The following is a 5,513-nucleotide window of genomic DNA, read 5'->3' as shown; positions in this document are numbered from 1 at the left end:
CCTCCCGCCCCCCCTTGGCACGCCTCTTCCCCGCCCTCTCTCCACCCCCACTGGCCTCCCCCCTCCTCAGCATGCCGCCCTGCGACCACAGGATTGGGCTCTTAGGCTGCAATCCCATTCGCACTTACGCAATAGAATGAAGCCCTATTGACTGTGATGGGACTTACTTTTGAGTAGACATGTACAGGAATGGGTTATTAGTTTCATTGTCAGGTTGCTTGAGGCAACTTGTGGTTTTGCTCCAAGCCATTGGTGCCCCCCCCCACACACCTGTCAAATGTACTGACTAGTGGACACAGCAATCAGCGTCAGCTAGATTGGCCTTTGTTGCCACTGATTTAAAATGACAGGTTGTTATTATTTTATAAGATGGAATCATATTATGTATGAGCTGGGCAATTTATTGCAGTGCGATTCATTATGCATGACACTGAAGTCTCTATTTTTTTAGGGCAAAAAATGTTACTATCCAAGTTGAGAGACTAAATCAGGCAGTCCCAGGAGAAGAGAGTTGCTTGGAACAATCACGCATCCAAGAGTTACCCGTAAGAAGTGGTTCACAGACACATAGCAGTCAAGGTTTTGTCCAACAGCTTTGTCAGTTGTTTACGCAGGAGGAGGTGAAAGACATGTGCCAGATGGTCACTAATTAAAAGGCTGCATACAGAAGGAGAATGAAGATAGGGCTAATGTGTTTTTTATTGATTTTGAATTTTTAAGGGAACATTGCGATATTTTTTTTTTCAGTTTTATAATCGTCTTGGAATACTCTGGGAAGCTATGGGAAACCTAGACTGGAGAATAGAGAGGAAATACCCTCCAGGGCTGATTTGAAATAAAAACTGCTTTAAGTACAATCCCATGCATGTCTGCTCAGAAGCAAGTCCCATTGCATCCAAAGGTGCCTGCTCCCAGGCAAGTTTGTATAGGATTTGTCAACCGTTGCCTAAGTATTGTAGTGGTCCACCACCGGAACTAGCATTCCAGCTGTCCTAGATGGCAATCCAGAAGCATGCATAGCCATCTGCTTCCATGAGACATCGCAGAGATCCAGTGCATGATGGCATGAAGGGAACTCCTGCCGAAGATGGTGAGTCAGCAGTGAGGATGGAATGAGGACTGTGGCGTAGTTTTCATAGTATGAATTTACAAGGCCTGCCAACAGAAGCAGAGAAATCAGTGCTAAGTGGTGAGAAGTTTTCATCCTAACCAGGCTAGGGCCAGAGGCCTAAGGTGGTAGGGCAATAGGTCCTGAACTTTTTTGACCTGCGACTCCCTTGACCTACTGGCCATTGACTGCAGCTCCCCATTACGTTACTTTTTTGTAAGGTAGAACCATGGAGTTGGCCATGGAACTTCCTTCCTGGAGGTATCTGGTTGCCAAAGTCATCAAAGTTGCAACCACTCCCGGCCATGCCGCTCTGTGCCATGTTATAAGAGGAGAGCAAGCAGGGTGGCCCATAATGGCATGGAATCATGCCCAGAATAGTTGCAACTTGCAGACACTCTGGGCACGATTCTGTGTCGCTCCTGGCCACGTCTCCTCAGAGAAGATAAAAGACAAAGTCCAGAGCAGCAACACGCTAGGAGCGGCAGCCACTTCCGGTGCAATTCCCTGCCACTCTGGGCTGCATCTTTCATCGGAGGAGATAAAAGACGCAGCCCAGAGCAGCAGCATGCCAAGAGTGGCATCCACTCCCAGCATGAATCCGTGCTGCTCTGGGGCCTGAGCTGTGTCTTTCGTCTCTTCCAAGGAAAAGAAAGATGCGGCCTGGAGCAGCTTTGCACCGAGAAACTTCTGGCGTGATTATGTGCCAGTTTGGGCTGTGTCTTTCGCCTCCTTGAAGGAGAGAAGGGGGGCAGCCCAGAGTGGCACGGACTTGAGCCAGGAGAGGCTTCTGCTCCAGGCCCAGTTCCAAAGCAATTGTGGTGGCATGATAATGTCACTGCAATTACTTCCGGGTCAGGGGGCAGAGTACGGCAAAGTGAGAGGCAGCCCTGGGTGGAAAAAAGCCCAGGACCACATCTGAATGGGGGCAGGTGTGTCAGAAACAGGAGTGGGTAGCATCTGGTATGGCAACTTGCACTGGATGCTGTTCTCTTCCTTGCCTCCAACACATCCCTTTCTTCTCTGATTTGTTCCAAAAAAAAATTACAGATAGTTACATTAAACTATAGATATAAATTTGTGAACTATTGTTTACCCTGTTGATCAATTTTGTCATAGAAAGCTCACTGTTCCAGAAAATGTGACATGATACAGCTAAATTAAGTACATACTTTAAAATGTCATTCAGTTCAATGGGAGAGAGACCACTTGCTTGGATTTTTACATTGAAATGAATGGAACTTAAAAGTACATAACTGGTAAGATCATGTCTTACCTCCCTCTGTGACATTTGCAAAGAATATGGCATTTTAAAAGAGCTGCTATTTTGGCCATTTGTTTTAATTACACTTCATATTGCATTTTCATGTTTGTGTGAACCTTTAAAAAAAAATGCAAAACCCCATAAAGTGCATAGAATGTGGTCCAGCCTGTACAATGGCTCCCTGTCTATTATCTTTAATATATGTGTTAATTATTTACTTACACCTCCATGTCATCTTCTATGAGTAGCAAGCCTATTCATAAGGCTTTTTTCAGTCCATACAGTCTCATGTGCTAATCACGCATGTTTAGCTCTGTCCTCTAATAACTATCTGGAGAAGAGCTCTGTGAAGCTCAAAGAGAGCCTACTGTCATGAACAGAAACAGCTTTCAGTAGGGCGTAGGTATCATTCAGGACCAATATTGTAATCAGCAATGATGTAATAATTAATTAGCTGGAGTGTACTGTTTCCCTAGCATTTTGAATTGTTCCACTGGGTTACAATAATTGATTTTGCATTGTAATTATAGTATCTTTCTTTGCACAGACATGTGAGGCAAAATTGTACAGCAAAAGAAGAAAAAAGATAAAGAGCAGTGAATGGACAAAATCCAACTCTGGACAAAATGAGTATTTATTTTCCAATAGATCATTGGCTGCAGGGTTGCTGACAGGTTTTATTTTCAAACATGAATCATCTCAATCAGCCATTTTAGAAATGGCATGCATTGTTCACAACTTCAGTCCTTTCTGGCCAGTCACCATCGCTCCCCACACTCTTCCCAACTGCCTCAGTCAACTCCACCAGGGCAAGTTCACACAATTTGGATTTCCTTCCTTTGATGTCCATGGTTGTGTCTTCTAGACATGGGTTGGCAACCTTCAGTCTTGGAAGACTATGGTATAAGCCTACAGCACCTGGTATTCCCAGGCGGTCTCCCATCCAAGTACTAACCAGGCCTGACCCTGCTTAGCTTCTGAGATCAGACGAGATCAGGCATGTGCAGGGCCAACTCTCCAAATCTTGCCTCAAATTAATTCTTACCTGATCTGAATACAACTGGGGTCAATGGCATAGCTAGCCACCCTGGCACCCAGGGCAAAGTTCAAAATGATGCCCTTCTGACATCATACTCTGAAGTGTGTCACCCGAAGGGGGTCAAAAAATCTATTTTTATGAAAAAGGGCTCCACTCGATCACACTTCCTCTTCCACTCTTCCTTTTTCCAGTCCAGGGAGCGGGAGGAGCAGAGGCTGGCATATAAAAGGAACAGCAATTGAGTTGCCACTTCAGCTGCTGGATTGTCTTGGGCAACCCCTGGCAAGACTTTTGTGGACAGGGACCAGGGAAACTGAGCTTGGCATCCTGGAGACGAGTAGCCTGAGGCACAAGAGAAGATGAGGACAGTTTTCTTGTTCACCAAGTGACCCAGCTAAGGCATTTGACACTCAGGGTAAAATAAGATTTTGGAGCCCCCCCCCCATACAAATGCCCACCATGAAAACCGGAAGTCCCTGTTGAAAGGTTCTGGGAGCTCTGGGAGCTCTTCTAAGCTCTTCAGAGAATTAGGAACAAATTCATAAATTAGGGAATCAATTCAAAAGCAGGGGAATCAACTTGCTAAGCAGGGAGCACAATTCCTTAAGCAAAAGAGAAAATAAAAGAATAAAATTAAAATAATTAAAAATTAAAATCACGAGGACAATCAAAGACCTTGAGTAAAATTCATTCCCCAAGCTAGGGAATCACCTACACTAGCAAGAGCAAAATACGATCCAAACTTCCCCTAGGAAACTTTATGCCCAAGGAAGGATTCAAACCAGGAAAGTCCAGCATCCTAACTACTACATCTTTGGAAAACCAACAGGTTTTCCAACTGCTGAGGCAAAGGAACCAATTCATAAAGCATGGAATCAATTTAAAAGTGGAGGGTTGCTTTGTTAAGTAGGGAGAACAATCCATTATGTGGTGAAATCAAGCCTGCTTTTTTTTTTATTAAATTAAATTTTAGCTGAATGTCCTGCCTCTCTATGAATAGCTTATCTTCAAACCTCTGCCTTTTGCTGGTTATATCCCATTTCTTTGCTCATTTATTTAGAAGAACAATCAAGTGGGTTAGTGGAGAGTTGGAAACCTCAGGTTGAATAGTCAGATGGTGCAGGATCAAATCCCTGTTGGAGTAAAAAAATTATATTTAGGGTACAATCCTAACCAGGTCTACTCACAAGTAAGTCGTATTTTGTTCCCTGGGACTTACTCTCAGGAAAGTGTGGTTAGGATTGCAGCCTTAAAAGAATAAAAGAGGTAGTTTCCATTGTAGCATACCATGATGCAATGTAAAACTAATTTGAATTTTACTGGGGAGGTGAATGAGAAGACCTTACTGGGGATCCACAGAAATACAATAAATAAATGACTTGGGCTCTGCCCTTTGGGGGAACCCTGAGCAAATCCCCTAAATAAAAGACCTGGGGAAAATCTAGGGGAGGGGAGAGCTAGATCACATAGAGCTGGGTAGCAAGAAGCCACTTCTGTGGAGCAAAATGGAAGTCCCTGTTTAAAGGCTCCTGAGTCAGTGTGGAACCCTGGGCAACATGGAGCCCTGGGCATTTGACCTCCTCTAGCCCCTCCTTAGCTATGCCACTGTCTGGGGGGGGGAGTTAGAAGTACCGTGATCATCATTCCGAACCAGTTTGTGACACCAGGGAGGTGTCACAAAGATGCACCAGGATGTCACAAGGGAGGGCACCAGGATGCAGGTCTCTTGTTGTCTTGTGTGCTCCCTGGGGCATTTGGTGGGCCACTGTGAGATACAGGAAGCTGGACTAGATGGGCCTATGGCCTGATTCAGCGGGGCTCTTCTTATGTTCTTATGTGACTTGGAAAAAATGCCCTCTCTCATCCCCATCAGCCACCAACTTCCCAAATATCTTCCCCTTACCTGTGAAGTGGAGAGGTGGCAGCAGCAGTGCATATAGAAGATAAGGTCATCCCTTCCCTCCCTCCCTCCTTCCTCTTTCTCCATTGCCAGGATGCATTGGATAGCAGCATCAAGCCCAGGGAGCCATGGGGGAAGGAGTGCCACAGATACACTCCCATGCCACCTGAAAATGAATTACTGGACTTGACTCTTTCATTCC

At 45.1% G+C, this 5,513-nt stretch overlaps 1 pseudogene; it reads right to left on the bottom strand.

Moving 5' to 3' along the window:
- Nucleotides 1–3,278: 3,278 nt before the first annotated feature.
- Nucleotides 3,279–3,397, bottom strand: LOC136642583 (5S ribosomal RNA; annotated as a pseudogene).
- Between the last annotated feature and the right edge of the window lie 2,116 nt (nucleotides 3,398–5,513).

Source organism: Tiliqua scincoides, chromosome 2 (genome assembly GCF_035046505.1).
Source record: "Tiliqua scincoides isolate rTilSci1 chromosome 2, rTilSci1.hap2, whole genome shotgun sequence".
In the NCBI taxonomy this organism is placed as follows: Eukaryota; Metazoa; Chordata; class Lepidosauria; order Squamata; family Scincidae; genus Tiliqua; species Tiliqua scincoides.
This window is presented reverse-complemented; position numbering and strand designations above follow the sequence as displayed.